The 18525-nt window shown below is 38.1% G+C and overlaps 1 pseudogene; it reads right to left on the reverse strand.

Moving 5' to 3' along the window:
* Positions 1-16685: 16685 nt before the first annotated feature.
* Positions 16686-17377, reverse strand: LOC116484669 (proteasome subunit alpha type-3-like; annotated as a pseudogene).
* Positions 17378-18525: the final 1148 nt, after the last annotated feature.

Here is an 18525-nt window from a genome sequence, read left to right on the forward strand (position 1 = left end):
CTAGATGTCTTTGACAGTGCTAGCATAAGATTGCTGGCTTATATACAAAACTGGTTAATGTCCAATAGGGCCATAACTATAACTTTTGTGGTTATCTCTTCTATCAGAAAGAAATTATCTTCGTCTCTACCAGATGAGAACTTTTAAGTTCACGTCTACCCCCACAGAGTTGTAAAATAACTGAGTCAACAGAAAGTTAAGCTCAGCACTACATTGCAAGAGCACCAAGTAATCTCTTTTGTTTCTTTCCAATTTTCTAGTTTAATAGTATGCCGGGAACACAACACTAAACTTAAGCCAGTGAGAATCTTCAGGTCTTGAGCTTTAAATGACAGATTTCAAATTCACAGGTAATCAACACAATCTTTTGGTTCTTGGTAAAATGTTTAGTATGGGGCAGACCCCCCAGGTTGATCAATCAACTGAAAAATTGCTAGGTATTTTGCTATCCATGTCAGTTTGAAGAGGGCTCAATAAGACTTAGCTTGAAACTTTCCTGGGCAACAGTTTATAAGTAGGAGAGTGAGTCAGGTAACCTCACTGGCCATAGTACAATGTAGTAGGTACTCTCCACTCTTCACGACTCTGCTATTCTGGGTTCCATTTAAGATTGCTGGAGTCCTACTTTCAGTCTAACAGTTCCTGAAATGCTTTTCCCCTTCATTTCAGAGCCCTCTCATGGGCCACCATGCCCAGTGTGGATTGACCAGTTAATAAACACTCCTGTGTTCATGACTTTATGACAGTGATGGATAACCCAAATTTGGATCTAAAAACTGTAACCTTGGCTTCTCTATTGGCAGGTCCATGCCTCCCTCTTGAGTATCTCAGTCAATACTGCACGAGATGAAGAGGCAGAAGCAGGAGAGGATACAGGCATAAACTAAGCAAGAACTGCTTCCCATGCACCAGCCTCCTCAACCTACAGAACTCTCCTTTCCACTGCCCTGGAGTCTTTCAAAGGCACAATTCCTGGTGATCTAGACTTCCCATGGAGGAATTCAAAAGATCATATTTATTCATTAAGTAGTGCTTCTGAACCCTGCTCCTCACCGATAACCAAATCCCTGAGGCGGCTCTGTTTTATTAATCAAGATCTTAAACTAACTTCTTCAACTCCCACTTCAGTGACCTGAAGAGGGTTTTTGTTTCTAGAAATGTGATTTCTCCACTGCCTAACTCCTGACATACAGACCTTTTTGTTAGAGTCTCCTCTTTTTATTTTTTAAAAATAAACTGCAGACTGGGCGCAGTGGCTCACACCTGTAATTCCGTCACTTTGAGAGGCCGACATGGGTGGATCACCTGAGGTCAGGAGTTTGAGACCAGCCTGGCCAACATGGTGAAACCCCGTCTCAGCTAAAAATACAAAAATTAGCTGGGCATGGTGGCATGCGCCTGTAATCCCAGCTACTCGGGAGGCTGAGGCAGGAGAATTGCTTGAACCCAGGAGGTGGAGGTTGCAGTGAGCTGAGATCATGCCATTGCACTCCAGCCTGGGCGACAGAGCGAGACTCTGTCTCAACAAAAACAACAACAACAACAACAAAAACTATAATATACGCATAAAAAAGCGTAAAATACAAATGTCCCACTGTTTAATGCAAAATGACGAACATGTGAAAAAAAAAACCCTTGCCTAATCAAGAAAGAACATTGCCAGACCAGAAGCCCCAATGTTCCCCTTTCCAAACCCAGTTCCCTCTTCCTTCCCTCCTCAGAGGTGCCCACTATGTTGACATTTGTGATAATCATTTTCCTACCTTATAGTTTTACCAATTTTATGTTCATATCTTAATAGCATAGCTTAATTTTGCCTGTTTTTAAACTTTTTACAACTGGAATCATACCATATATCTTGCGGCCTTCATTCATCGTTATGTTTCTGAGCCTCATCCATTTTGTTGAGTCTAAATGTAGTTTATATATACACTTATTTTTGTATAGCATTACATGATTATACTATATATTTACCCATTTTTATCCATCCTACTAGTGACGAACATTTAAGTTGTTTTAGTTTTTGTTGAATAGGAATGGTGCTATTATAAACATTCTTGGGCATATTTACGGATGTATATGTGCCTATAGTTTCCCCAGGATAAATATCTAGGAGAGGAATTTCTGGGTCATAAGATATGGATAGCTCCAACTTTATTAGAGAATGCCAAAGAGGTTTGCCAATTTACTGTCCCTCCAGCACTCCCCCATTCCCCATGTGAGCAGGTGCATGTTTACAATTCTGGTGGAAAGGCCTATGTGGCTGGAGATTTTACATGGTGATTTCTCTTCCCTTTGGCCCTGTGGATCCATGAATACCCAAAGAAGCCATATCACCTAAGGCTCAGATTGAGTCTAACTCTGCCGAAAGACAGTAGGTGTCAAAGGCATCCTCACTGAGCAGGTAGCCATATCACCATAACATCAGTGAGACATTGCCAAAGAGAAGATATAATTTTGAACACTTACGATAATTTTGCAAAGCACAAAAATATTCATTGCATTGAAAAACCTTGGCAGAAAACTATTTCAATTTTTTACATAACAGTAGCAGTCACATCATAGATATAATTTTGGGTTTTGTTCTATTCCTTTAACAACATATGAATATTTTTCTATATTGCTACAAAAACTTCCTTGCAAATCAAAACACAATGATATATCATCTCGCCCCAATTAAAATGGCTTTAAGCCAAAAGCCTTTTATTCATGATGTCAGGCAATAATGAGTGTCGGTGAGGATGTGGAGAAAATGGAACACTTGTACATTGTTGGTGGGAATGTAAATTAGTACAACCACTATGGAGAAAAGTTTGGAGGTTCCTAAAAAAACTGAAAATAGAACTACCAATATCATCCAGCAATCCCAATGCCAGGTATACACCCAACAGAAAGGAAATCAGTATATTAGAGATATCTGCCCTCCCATGTTTATTGCAGCACTATTCACAATAGCCAACATTTGGACCTAAGTGTCCATCAACAGTTGAATGAATAAAGAAAATGTGGTACATATACACAATGGAGTACTATTCAGTCATAAAAAAGAATGAGATTCTGTCATTTGCACAACATGGATGAAACTAGAGGTCATTATGTTAAGTGAAATGAGCCAGGCACAGAAAGACAAACTTCATGTGTTCTCGCTTATTTGTAGGAGCTAAAAATGAAAACAATTGAACTTATGGAGATAGACAGTAAAAGGATGGTTAGGGCTGGGAAGGGTACTGGGGGGTCAGAAGTGGGAAAGTGGAAATGGTTAAGGGGTACAAAAAATAGAATGAATGAATAAGACCTAGTATTTGCTATCAAAACAGGGTGACTATAGTCAATAAAAATTAATTATAAATTTAAAAATACCTAAAGTGTATAATTGGATTGTTTGTGACACAAAGGATAAATGCTTGAAGTGATGGATACCCCATTTACCCTGATATGATTATTAAGCATTGCATGCCTGTATCAAAATATCTCAAGTAACCTATAAATACATACACCTACGATGTACCCCCAAAATTAAAGACTTAAAAAAACCCAAATACTTCCTAGTAGTTATTTTATTCACTGTGTAATAGTTTGCCAATAGAGAGATGGTTGGGGCAGGTTTTAATGCCCTCCAGTCCCGTTCTTCATTACCCACAAGCAACCCCAAATAAATATTCCATCTAAGTAAAAAGAGTACATACTGTATTTAAATGCAGATTTAAGTCCCTGGTCCTCCCTCTTACAAAAGAGTGTATCCCAAGCCCCTGCCACGTAGAAATGCTGGCATTCTACTGACTACCAAGAGTGTGCCATGACTGACTTAACTCCTACCCTGTTGGTGAGCCTGCAGGTTGTTTCCAATCCTTTGAAATTTTAAATTGTCCATTCATATTGCCATTTTTCTTCTTTTGGGCTATTTACTTAGCATATATTTTTATAAGAAGGCTTAATAAATGCAAGATAATTTTTTTTCTGGAACTGGATATACAATACTAAAGTGGCATTCTTATCTATATTTGCACCCAGGATATACAAATGAACATACTGTATTTAACCAGTGTCCTTAGGAATTAATTGGTCCTTCTAGAAGTCCAGAGAGTAAGTCTTGGAAGTCTACACAGCCATGAAGGATGCTCACATCACCCTCCAGGGCTGCTTTGGAGAAAACCATGCTGCTGCCATCAGGAAATACCACCACATCTCATTTGCTGAGTCTGGGCACTGGCTGGTGCCAGGAAATCTGCTGTCATTTCCATCAGAAAATAAACTCTGTGCAGCATCTGCACCCTCCCTTTTCCTTCTTCTCTAACAAAATCTCAATTGGCTATATTTGATTGGTGGAGCCTAGGTTACATGTCTACGTCTCTGTTGCAAAGGAGGTTGGGAAAATAAGTTATTTATCTTTCCTTAAGAGGCAGAACTCATAAGAACTTCTCCAAATATAAGAACATTGTTCAAAAGATGCCATTGGCCACATACGTGACATGTGTCTGCCTCACTTTCCATAACTCTGCCAGCATTAAATGATTAAATTGTTTTTACGAATCAGTTATAAAATAGTAGTTTTTTCATTTTTCTGATTATTAATTAAATTTCCCCTCAAGTTTTTATGAACTAATTTTATATTCATTTACATAAGCTATCAGTCCACCTTCCTTGTCAATTTTTCTATTAGAAATATCTGTAAATATATTTATTAATATATTTCTTAGGGATATACAGGAACTTTTCTGTACTATAGAGCTTAAACTTAGTTGTCAATGTTTTAATCTTTCAACATCTATCAACATCTAAATGCCACAATCATTTCTGCGCAGAGTGAAGGTCAGGTAGCCTCAGCTTGTCCAACTCTGGCCTTTGCATCTTTTCATTGCCGTGATGTTGTTTATTCCAAGAAGCAGCTGGTCTCTGTTCCCATGCATTGACATATGCCCAGAGAATTTCAACGCACTACAGAAAGAGAAGGAAATATGAATCCAAAAATCACAGTATTTGTTTGTTTTGTGTTTGTGCACATTACATGAATCAAGTTTTGTAGAAAGCATAAGGACATTATCCCTTCAAGTGGCTAAGATAGATGCTCTCGTCTCAGATGGTATTTTTTAAACAAAAACAACAGACTTGACCGCGACAGTTTTCTCTCATCTTCATTGTGGATTGATGAGATAGGCAAGGGAAATACTATTTGTTCTTTATGCCTAGATCCTTCATCCAAAGGATTCATTAGTTTACGAACATTGACCTCAAACTGAACCCAAGCCCTGTTCTCCACTCCACTCTACAAATGGCCATTTTACATAAAAAAACAGAGCTAAGTAATTTTATCGAGGTTATAAATACCTTAACAACAAAGCCAGGAATTGGATATTTCTGTTTTCATCCCTTATTGTTATTATTTCATATACCATTTATACAGAAGTGTACAACTACCCACCTACATTCTCCAGAACCAGGGCATTAGGCAGCATTCTCTGGGGCACCAATCTATAGTCCTTTCTCCTACACCAATAACATTTTTAAAGGTGCAGGTTATCTCCTAGACTGTTGGGCAAAGGCCCAAATCCTTCTGGAGCAATCTGCCCGTGTTTTCTGACACATAAGGATTTGCTCGCTAATGCCGCCCATGTCTCTCTGGAAGGACTTTGATGAATGAATGGCATTTTCCACTATTTGGTGAATTGTGTGCTCCTGTGGATAATAAAAATAAATCCAACCAACATGATTACATTTCAGAGAAGAGGTGACAGAGCAAGGAGCAACCAATCAAAAGTATCTAGAGCACCAAATTATGCCCCAGAGGAGTCATCTTGCATATCCTTGGTTCTGTTTCCATGGTAGTAAGGATTGCTTGGGATATTCAAAGGCAATTTAAATGCATTTAGGCCACAGCTTACAAGGGGATAATCTTGGGAAAATCAGAAGTGAGTAAACATTAACAGCTAGTAAAATAACCAGTTTTGAAAACTGCGCTCCATCTTGCTTGCTTTTCTGTTTAGGGAAAAATATTTTTTTTGACATCTGGAAATTATGTCTGCTTCTAACTTGGGCTTCAGATGACTCATTTCAAGACAGTGCCGCAATTGCCATATGCTAGAATACAGAAACTTGAGGCTGCTTATTTTTTAAATTTAATTTTTTAGCTCAAAGGTATGAATTTGCATTACTGTTCTCCCCAGGGCCAGCCTAAGGAGTGTGCAGACCAGGCCTGGAGGGTCCCCCTCTCTGAAAATACAACTCCTCACTTATGCTGCAGGGCTAGAGATTCACTTCTTTAAGTTCTGCGGGCTTTTTAGCCTTTCAGAGTCTCCAGGGGGAATTCAAAGGCCCCTCTGTGAAGGAAGCTTAGACTGGCACCTTAAGCATCACCAGTTGTTCTCTGCTAACACCCTGGTAGGAACCTGGAAAGAAGACATGAAATAGACACAGAAAAAGGAAGAAGGGACTGGAAGAAGGAAGTGCCAGTAGCAAAAACAAAAAGGCTGTTTTCTCATTTTTCCCCTAGAGCATTTCATGACTGTTAATAATGGGACAAAGGCCTTGTGTTGCTCTATTTATTGTATAATTTTGTTTAACAGATACCTTTTTAGCACTTACTATGTGTTAGACACCAATCTATGCACTTTACAAATATTAACTCATTAATTCCTTATAACTACTTTAAGGCATGAACACTTTTATTATCTCCACTGGATAGGTGAGGAAACAGGCACACAGAGGTTGAGGTGGAGGTTCTCAAGGTCGCAAGCTGGTAAGCGGCAGAGCCGAGATTCTGCATCGAAGTCATTGGGTGCCAGCATCCCAGCTCTCAGCTGCTATACTCTGCTTATATACAAACCATATATGTTTTCAATTCTTTTTGAAAGTGTTGGTATTAGAAAATGTGGATGAGAAGTCAGTTTAATGGTAACATAGCCAGAATTTGGCTTTCAGTTGGAGAATTATAATAATGTCTATAGCGGACTGGGAAGGCAGAGTCCTGGAATTCTATTCCTTCATCTGTTTTATGTAGCAGTTAGAGAACTAGAGCAACTCATAACCTCTTTATTCATCTTTGGATGGAGATTTTGAAGTTCATCAGATAAGAATTTTAATTTTCAAATAAAAGAGAAGTTGAACTTTCCCAGGGGGCATTTGGGCATTAGCCCAAAAGTGAAGGAAACTTCACTTTTTGATCATTCAAAAACAGAGAATAGTGGGATGAGAGAATAAAGGAGGGGGCTCAAAGTATTTTGTGGAATCTGAAACTCTTCTATGTGGCTTAGATCATGGGAATTTTCTTGGCCTGCGTTGTGAAGGTAGCATGACCCTTTCTCTACGAGGGATGTGAGTTATTCACTATTTCAAACTGTACAATTGCTTCATTATGTCCACACCCCCATTTTTCTGTTTATAGCCAAAGAAAAGGCCTGTTGTTGATACTAAATTACCACCTGAAAACAAGAGTATCATAATTCTTAATTAATTCTTAATCTAAAATGTCTTACACTGTCTGGGGAACAGTATATTTTATTTGAGATTGAAAAACAATCTTCAATCATCCTTTATATGAGAAAAAGTATTAAATCTTTCAGGTATTAAAAAATCTAGGTATTTAGAGGTATTAAATCTTTAAAAATTTCTAAATAGCCCTTCACAACCATCACATAAATTTTTAAATAGCCCTTCACAACCATCAAAAATTGTGTTTTACTTTTTAAGATGTTATGCATTTTTACACATTAGTGAATTTATTCACAGAACCTGGGTTTTAAGCCTTTGAGAGTTACGGAATACCTAAATGGTTATAGTCCATTGTTCAGAAGCCATTGCACTCCGAAGTCTCAACGGAGAGCTATTTTGGTCCCACACAGGACATTTGGCAATGTCTGGAGACATTTCTGATTATCATAACTTGTGATGGTGGGAGGTTGTTACTGACACCTAGTGGGTTAAGTCCAGGGATGCTGCTAAACATCTTATAATGTACTAGACAGCCCCCTACAACCAAGAATTATCTGGCCCAAAATGTTAATAGTGCTGAGTTCGAGAAACCCTGCAATAGCGATTTTCAAAGCCATCTTTGTAGGACTTTTTACATAGACCCTTCGTTTTATGTTGCTTGCTTTACAAGCACCCCCATTTACACAGCTATTCCACCTGGGAGTTTACTGGCTCACAAAGGTACCCAGTGGGACTCGATGATCAGAATCAGGGAAGCTCTATCTCAGGGGTTAAGGGTCCAAACCACACTAAAAACAATTTTTTGAGCTAACTCAGGAAAGTGATCTTTATTTATAACTTAGAAAAATATTTGCTAAGCATTAGTCTTGGAGTGAACTTTTGGAACACACCCGTCTAAAAACTTTGTCCTGCCTGGCTTATGTTTCTCATTGCAGATCATGGGATAACAGTTGTGTCTGTATTGTTCACCGTCATGCTCCTCAGCTCCTGGAAATCTTAAAGAATAGTCATTGCCAGTAGGACTTTTTGTTGAAAGAGTACAAAGTACCACAGAGTGTTAGTAGATGATGGACTTTGGATTCAAGTGTCATCATTTTTGGATGTGTGGTCTTCTTTAATGTAATCTTCAAGACGCTCATCTGAAGATACCAGTCTTAACACACTTGGTCAAATAATATGAAATGGCTTATCCATAACACATGCTCTCCAATGCCTGGCATACAGTATATGTTCAATTAATGCCAATTCTCTTCTCCCTGCTTATCTCTCTTAGGTAGAACTCTTCTCTTCCTTTCCTAGCTCATAAAAATAAAACTTAGATTCTTTTGCAAGTATTCGGAAGGGAAGTTCTGGCCTTACTTCCATCTATGATATTCCTCTACAAGGGAGTAGAAAAGACTCATTTGATTGGTGAGATGTGGGGAAAAGAACCCCATGAGTTCACATGGAGCTTTTGTACAGATGACACAAAAGGGCTCCCTCTGGGTGGACACAGCCCTCTGTCCACACGGCTTGATGGACAGATGGTATCTTTATGTAACATAGATTCCAACCAGTGAGTATAGCTTGGCTAGTGAAATGTGGACTGGATTTCAATCCCCACCTGCTCCTTGGCTGGCACCCTGTGCAGGGAGCAACCCACACTGATGTAAGCATTCTCATTTTCAGAACTGCCCTGCCTGCAAACGGCATATTTTTTCCTCTGTTCCTGATTCTATGGGATAATCACACCTGGATCAAGGTCCAGTGACAAACTTCCAGAGGTAGGCTTGTTTTCCACTCCATGCTGGTAGGTATGAGGCAGGTAGCTGTTTCCCCAGTGGGAAGGTGGCCGCTGAGAAAATCTTAGCTGATTTACAGGGTCAAGAAATCTAAACCTGGGGGAAGGAATAGGAAGCCTGGTCTTGCCTGAAGGTCCAGTCCATGTAGCATTCTGGTTTTTTTTTTTTTTTTTTTTTTTGAGACAGAGTCTCGCTCTATCACCCAGGCTAGAGGGCAGTGGTGCGCTCCCAGCTGACTGCAACCTCCTCCTCCCAGGTTCAAGTGATTCTTGTGCCTCAGCCTCCCGAGTAGTTGGGATTACAGGTACCTGCCACCACGCCCAGCTAATTTTTGTATTTTTAGTGGAGACGGGGGTTTCACCATGTTGACCAGGCTGGTCTCGAACTCCTGACCTCAAGTGATCCTTCCGCCTCAGCCTGCCAAAGTGCTGGGATTACAGGCGTGAGCCATCTCGCCTGGCCCATGTAGCATTCTTCATATCACTCCTGACTGTTGTTCAACTGGTTCAGAATCTATAGAGGAAAGGGGTGAGATGAACATTTAAGAAACTCCAAGCCAGGCACCATGACACACGCCTGTAATGCCAGTGCTTTGGGAAGCCGAAGTAGGAGGATTGGGGGCCAGGAGTTTGAGACCAGCCTGGGCAGTGTAGTGAGATCCTGTTGCTACAAAAAATTTACATAATTAGCAGGGGGTAGTAACATACTCCTATAGTCCCAGCTACTGGGAAGGCTGACCTGGGAGAATGGCTTTAGCCTAGGAGTTCCAGGCTGTAGTGAATTATGATAAGCCCACTGCAATCCAGCCCAGCGACACAGCAAGACCCTGTCTCTAAAAAATAAATAACAAATACATAAATACAGCTAAAATAAAACAAAAGAAATTCCAACACGTTTATGTGGTCATTGATTCATTTATACTACAAATGTTTTCCAGCATTTTCATGTGGCAGGTACAATGATATAACTTAGGGATAAAACTTTGAATCATATATAATTCTCTGCTCTAAAAGTACTTACAGCCCAGTGGGAAAGAGAAACAAGTCACAACAATATGGTATAACCAGCTGTCTAATAGACATATATATGGGGCGCCTGGGAACATGGGAGTAGAACAAGAACTTAGTCTGTGAGGGGCAAAGAAATCCGGATTCTTCCCAGGAGAGGTGACACCTGAACTATCTTGAAGACAGAGTAGAAGTTTTGCAGGCATATATGGAGGTGAGCAGGAACATGGAATCTGGGGTGGTGCTCAAACTTATGGCTTGGACAACCATGTGAATAGTGGGGGTAGTAATTAGGGACGAAGAGGTAGAGAGAGTTTTGGATGTGTTGCTTGGAAATGATGGCCTATGTGTGTCACCTGGAGTTGTGTAGTAGCCATATATGGCAGATACTGTATTAAGTGATTTCTATGCTTTATTTCATTTAATTTCTCCCAAACTGTATGAATTATATACAATTACCTCCACCTTACAGATAAGGAAAGCAAGGCTTTTCTTAAGGCCACACAGTGGCAGAGCTGCAATTTGAATGCAGGTGTGTCTGTGCCAAAGCCCATATTCTTTCCGGGATCTGAAGCTGTTTTCTGGGCTAGATGATAGAGGTCGGGGCTGAAGAGTCTGGGTTGCGGATACTTAACCCAGAAATGATGACTCACTCTGCATTTGCATTTGCCTTTGCCTTGTTACAACTGCGTCTAGATGTTCTTGTTATAGTAATTTACATCACATAATTTAATTTATACTAGTTATTCTTTCTTTTTTTATAATGTAAGAGCTAATTGTGCAGTGGTATCTTTTTATTACTGTTTATTTTTTCTTACCTTATATGTCAAAATTCAAGCCACAATTCAGTCAGTTTTAATGCTATTAACAGTTTGCTGGCTGACTCCCAACCAATCACAGTTTAATCTGCTTTGATAGGAGTGTACCATTTTCACAGGCAGAAGAACCGATCATTGTAGTCAACCCAGTTCACAGCTTAAATGTGGTCTCAAGAAGATAAAAAGTTTATCCCATGAGCTAGAACTAGCATATGCATTATAAAAACTGCAGCTGGTGATGCCACAAAGCAAGCATTTATTTGAGTTTATTTTTGAAGCTGCCAAAGTAGAAAAACAGTCTGCTTTCACTCTGACCAGAATTGACCTTCTCTTCTAGTATCTCTCTCTCTAGGTTTTCCTCATCTCTGTCTCCATCTCTTGGTTTCTCTGACTCTGTCTTTTCCTTCTTTGTTAACACGTTGGAATTCATTGTTCAAACTTATCATTCTCAAAACTAGAAAATCAAGTCCTCTTTTGGAAGAGGAAAATGTTATCTGACCGGATTTATAGGCATATGGGAATATCCAAGCAGCTGGAATGTCCTGGTTTTCATGTATCTTTCACTGAAATTAAGAAAAAATATCCAAAATTCTACGTAAATCGTGTTGGATGCAACGACTGAGTAATAAATACAAATCACCCAGTAGAGGGCGATGCTGACTTATTTATGGGTGCCTTCAGTAGAAAATGCAAATTAAGTAATAAAGGACTTTTCTTGACGTAAATTGTTCAACCAACATGCAGATCAGATGATTCTCAATGCAGTAAAGTCATATTAATTCACATTTAATTGAATCAGATCTTGTGATAATTTGCTCAAAGACTAAATTAAATAATAGTTTTTAAAAGCCCTGGGCTGAGAATTAATGAATCTGCTTTCACTTTTCCTCTAAACCTGGGGCTCTGTGGCCTTTAGATAGCCTTTTAAGCTCTCCGAGCCTCATTTTTCTCACCTAGAAAATGACACATTTGGCCCAGATAGAGGGGAAATTCCCTTTTGCTTTAAGAAGCACTTATTCTGTGAACCAGTATGTTAAGTACATTAATTCTGTAAAAGAGATTTTCTGGGGAAGTTTAAAGTGGTAATTTCCAAGCCTCACTCATCATCAGAATCACTGAAGTAGTCTCATTCCAAAGTCTTTGCAGGACTTTCCAGGAAATAAAGGGGACTAGATTGTGAGTGGTGTGGGAGAATGCACATTATCACTGGCTCTCCTGAGCCTTCAACTTTTATACACTTAAGAAGAAGTTCTGACGTCATACCAAGAAAGCAGTTTGAGTTCAAGATAGACACTTGATGTACATCAGGACATCAGAGGGCAGTAAGTATCTAGTGCTCATGTAGCTCATCTAGTTACTAGTGCTCGTGGAGCTGGTTCTTCCCTTCTTTCTGAGTCATGGAAGACTATACCTGCCAGCCTCCTTGCTTGCATTCTCACACAGAGCTTTTTCTGTAAAAAGCCAGATAGTAAATATATTATTCTTTGTGAATCATATGGTCCCTGTCACAATAATCAACTCCAGTGTTGTCATGCAAAAACAGCTGTATCAGTTGTCTATACCTTGTAACAATTTACCCAAAGTTTAGTGACATAAAACAGCACACATTTACTATCTCAGTTTCTGTGGTTCAAAATCCTGGCATAAACTAGCAGGGTTCTCTGCTTCATGGTCTCTCACAAGGCTATAACCAAGGTGTAGGCCAGCTGTATGGTCTCTTATGAAGGCTTAACTGGGAAAAGATCTGATTTGAAGTTCACTCATGTGGTTGTTGATTGGATTCATAGTGTTTGACTGACAGCCTCGATTCCTTGTTGGCAGAGGCCACTTTCATTTCCTTGCCTGTGGGCCTTGCACACATGGCAGCTTGCTGCATCCATGCTTGCCAGCTGAGAAGGCAAGAGTGAGAGAATAATAGCAAGAGGAGGTCACAGTCTTTTCAAATTGAACCACAGAAATGACACCTCATCATTTTTTTTTTCCGAGGTGGGGTCTTGTTATGTTTCTCAGGCTGAAGTGTAGTGGCTATTCAGTGGTGTTATCATAGTGCACTAAAGCCTCGAACTACCTGGCTCAAGAAATCCTCCCACCTCAACCTCCTCAGTAGCTGGGACTACAGATGCATGCAACCATATCCAGTTTCCCATCGCTTTTGCTCTATTGTATTTGTTAGAAGCAAGTGACTAGATCCAGCCCCCAATCTAACAGGAGAATTGCATAAGGATGTGAATACCAAGGGAGAGGAATCCATGTCAGGAGATACCTAACACAGCAGCCATGGACAGTATAACAATGAGTGGACAAAGATGTGTTCCTATAAAACTTTATTTATAGAAAAAGGCAGATAGAGTAACGTCAGCAAAAATGGTAGAGTAGTTAGCTCCCAGAACATGTCTCTCCACAGGAAAATAAAAAAGCAAAAACTCTCAGAATCAACTTTGTGAGAATTCTTTAAAACAGACAAAAAAATTTACAGCTCCGAAAGTGAATACTGAATGAAGAGAAAGGGAACTAAAAGTGGTAAGTTATCAAAGAGAGTAAAAATGTAACCAGCGAATGGAAGAAAATATTTGCAAATCATATATCTGATAATGGATTAATATTCAAAATATATAAAGAATTCTTATAACTTCACAATAGCAAAACAACAACAACAACAACAACAGCACACACACAAAACAGCTCAAATATGGGCAAAGGACTTGATACAGCATTTCTTCAAAGCAGATGTAGAAATGGGCAATAAACACATGAAAAGATGCTCAACATCACTAATTATTAGGAAAATGCAAATCAAAACCATAATGAGATACCATCTTACATCCATTAGGATGGTTACTATCAAAAATTAGAAAATAACAAGTGTGGCTAGTAATGTAGAGAAATTGGAACCTTTATGTGTTGCTCATGGGGATGTAAAATGATACAGCCACTGTGAAATACAACATAGCAGTTCTTTAAAAAGTTAAGCATAGCCGGGCGCGGTGGCTCATGCTTGTAATCCCAGCACTTTGGGAGGCTGAGGCGGGCGGATCACGAGGTCAGGAGATCGAGACCATGGTGAAACCCCATCCCTACTAAAAATACACAAAATTAGCCGGGCGTGGTGGCGGGCGCCTGTAGTCCCAGCTACTCGGAGAGGCTGAGGCAGGAGAATGGCTTGCATGACCGAGATCTCCACTGCACTCACCTGGTGACAACGAGACTCTTTAAAAAAAAAAAAAAAAAAATTAACATAGAGGCCGGGCACGGTGGTCACCTTGTAACCACACTTTGGAGGCCGAGGCGGGCGGATCACGAGGTCAAGATAGAGACCACGATGAAACCCTCTCTACTAAAAAACAAAAATTACCGGGCTGGTGGCGGCCCTGTATCCCACTACTGGAAGGCTGAGACAGGAGAAGGCTGAACCGGAGGCGGACTTGCATGACCGAGATTGCCCACTCACTTCACCTGGGGACAGAGCTCAATAGAATTATAATATAATACAGTAATTACACTTCTGGGTCTATACCCAAGAGAACTGAAAGCAGGAACTTACACAAATATTTTTCCATTTTAGTTGACATGTAGTAATTGTATATATTTATGGGATACAGAGTAATATTTCAATACATGTATGCAATGTGCAATGGTCAAATCAGGGTAATTAATATATCCATCGCCTCAAACATTTATCATTTTTTTTGCGTGGGGAATATTCAAAATCCTCTCTTCTAGCTTTTTGAATAATTAATACATTATTATTAACTATATTCAGAATATAGTTCTTATAGTACTATAGAGCACAGTAATTTATTCCTCATATCTAGCTGTAATTTTGTGTCTGTTAACCAACCTCTCTCTGTCCTTCTCTTGCCCCTACCCTCCCCAGCCTCTAAGAACCATAATTTTACTCTCTACTTTTATGAGCTTACTTTTCTGGCTTCCACATGTGACTAACAGTATAAAATATTTATCTTTCTGTCACACAAATATTCACCAATATTCATAGTATTATTCATTAAAAGGTGGAAACAACCCAAATTTCTATTGACAAATGAATGGATAAATAAAATGTAGCATATACATACATAAGAATATTATTCAGCCTTAAAAAAGCAATGAAATTCCAAAACATGCTATGACATGAATGAACCTCAAGGATATTATGCTAAATGAAATAAGCTAGACATCAAAGGACAAATATTATATGACTTCATGTATGTGAGGTACCTGGAATACTCACATTCATAGAGAAAGAAAATAGAATAGTGGTTATCAGGGCCAGGGGAAGATGATAGGGAGTTATTGTTTAATGGGTACAGAGTTTCAGTTTGACATAATGAAAAAATGTTTGCAAATTTGGATCACATTTGCACAACAATTTGATTGTACTTAAAGCCATTGAATTGTATATTTAAAAATAGTTAAAATGGTAAATTTCGTTATGTATATTTTACCATGATAAAGAATAAACGGAAAAAAAGAGTAATCTCTAGCTACAGAGATGAAATATAGCATAGTGATAAAAAGCACAGATTCTAGAGTTCCACCTCCTACAAATCCCAGCCCTGCCATTTACTAGCTGCAATGACATTAACTTCTCTATCCCTCAGTTTTCTCACTTGCAAAATGAACATAATAACAACACTATCTCACAGGATTGTTCAGAAGAACAAATGATTTCATATTTGTAAAACATTCAGAAAAATACCTGGCTATATAAGAGTTTATTAAATAAATACTATAATACCGTTCTTTATCTTGCTTTTAAGTTTCCATTTCTGACAAAAAATTATAAAGCACTCAAAGAAACAAGAAAGTATGGCCCATTCACAGAAGAAATGAACAAAAACTATCTCTGAGGAAGCACACTCATCAGACTACCTAGTCAAACTGTCTTAAATATGCTCAAAGAGCTAAAGGAAACCATGGACAAAGTGTGAGAGAAAATCAGGAAAATGATAAATAGAAAATATCAATAAAAAATAGAAATTATAAAAAGAAACCAGACAGAAATTCTCGACCTGAAAAGTAGAGTAACTGAAATAAAAATTTCTCTAGAGAATTTTAATAGCATATTTGAGAAGGGCGATAGAAAGAATTAGCAAACATAAAGATAGGTCCTTTGAAATTATTCAGTCAAGGAATGCAGAAAAACAAACAGTGCCTGAGAGACCTATGGGATGCCATTAAGCAAACCAAATACACATATTGGGAATCCCAGAAGGAAAGGAGAGGACAAAATGGTCAGAAAAAAATATTTGAACAAATAATGGCTTAAAATTTCCTGAATTTGATTTTTAAAAATTAAAACATGAATCTAAGCATTTAAGGAGCTCAATTAACTCCAAGAAGGATAAATGCAAAAAGAATCATGCCAGGACACATAATCAAATTATCAAAAGACAAAGATGGAGAAGCAACTCATCATGTACAAGTGATCTTTAATAAGACTGATGGTGGGTTCCTCATTAGAAATCATGGAGGCCAGAAAGTAGTGGGGTAATATTTTTAATTTTTAAAATTATCTTGTTGTTGTTTCTGTTTTGTCTTTTACAAGATGAAAATTTAATATAAAATTGGTCAGTGGGTATGTGTAATCCACAGGGCTATATAGTTACATGGGATTGTAATAGGAATTTAACATAGAACAGATGCTGGAGTAAATGTTACATATTATCACCATCTGACTTGTCTTCTTCACTCAAGGATTCTTTAGCATATTTATCTGCTTATTCCCTTATATCTTTTGAAACAATTTCATGTCTTCTTTTAGTTAAACCACTAACCCAGCTGAGTTTGTAAGCTTTATCCTTAACATCATCATGTACTATGTAAATTACTTGAGCAACTTCTTTAACAGTATCATAGCAGGTCATTTCTTTCATCTGAAGCTTTTCTATTTCTGTTTTACAGCTTGCCTGGCTTTGCCAGTGGCACAGGCCCAATAACCATATAAAACACCTGATGAGTCAATCACGGAAAATTGTGCACTGTCATTCATACTATAAGACCCTAACATGAAACTGAAGGCAAAAGATCTAACAGCACTGTAGAGTGTATAGGCATGTACATACATGTTCACTCTGTTTGCAAGATGTTTTAGTGGAGTGTTATAGCCAAAGTCAAATCTAAAGTTGGAAACAACTTCTCTTGCTATGTCTGCTAAAGAACAAGCATCTGCCAACAAACCTGCTGCCAGCATTCCAACATTCCAATCCAATCTGCTGATCAACATTTATAGGTCGTTTGTTGGAAACTCCTTCATAAAATTTAGAAAGCACTAATTTTTTTAGGCTCCAAAGACAATGCTATGTTTATATATGATTTCAATCACTATACTATTTCCCACAGCCTTCATAGCCCCAATTTATATTTCTTATAGATGAAACAAACATGACAAATTGCTAATAGTTAGTAGGTATATGGATGATCATGTACTATTCTTTTAACTTTTGTACATTTGGAAAGTTTTGTAATAAAAAATTGAGGGTAAAAGAAACAGAACATTCTTTACCTAAAGATTCTGCCTACCTATCTATCTATAAAAAATTTCAGCAACCATAATCCTAAATCAGAAAAATTTTAAGCATTCCTAATAAAGTTAGGGACTAGGCAATGTTACCCATTTTATCACCTCAAGTCAACACTGTATTAGAAATTCCTGACAGTGCAAAAAAAAAAAAAATAGAAATCAAGACATAAGAATTGGAAAAAGAAATTAGACTATCATTATTTTATAAATAATAGGTTTAATTACATAGAAAACATACAGAATTTAAAAATAGGATAATTTAGCACAGTGCCTTGTTATAGAAGCTATTTATAATAGTTAATTTCATATTCATATGCCAGCAGCAAGTAATTAGAAGACACAATTTAAAAGAACACAAAATTTGAAATAGCATGAAGTAATATGGAGTACAAAGGAACAAATACAGCCATGTGTTGCTTAATGATGGGAATACATTCTGAGAAATGGGTTGTTAGGCGATTCTGTCATTACATGAACATCATAGAGTGTACTTAAACAAACCTAGATGGTATAGCTTACTACACACCTAGGATAGATACTATACCCTAGGCTACAAACCTGTATAGCATGTTACTGTACTGAATACTGTAGGCAATTAAAACACAATGGTAAGCATTTGCATATCTAAACATATCTAAATATACTCTTAATTCGGCAATTTTACTCTTAAGAATTCATCTCATAGAAATAACAGCATCAGCATATAAGGAATACACATACACATGGACATAAACCATTGGTTGCAATTATTTAATACAAAAAAGAAACAGTTTTAATGCCCATCAGTAATGGATATGATTGGATAATTGTGGTACATCTATTCAATGGAATAGTAGACAGTGATTAAAAAGAAAGTGTCAAATCTACTAAATCTATCTGGAGGGATGTTCATGATATTGGTAAACTGGAAAAGCAAGTCTCAGAGTGAAGTGTACAATACAATACTGTTTTTATAAGTTCAACCAAAAAACCAT

Source organism: Hylobates moloch, unplaced genomic scaffold, assembly GCF_009828535.3.
Source record: "Hylobates moloch isolate HMO894 unplaced genomic scaffold, HMol_V3 SCAFFOLD_16, whole genome shotgun sequence".
NCBI classification, from domain to species: domain Eukaryota; kingdom Metazoa; phylum Chordata; class Mammalia; order Primates; family Hylobatidae; genus Hylobates; species Hylobates moloch.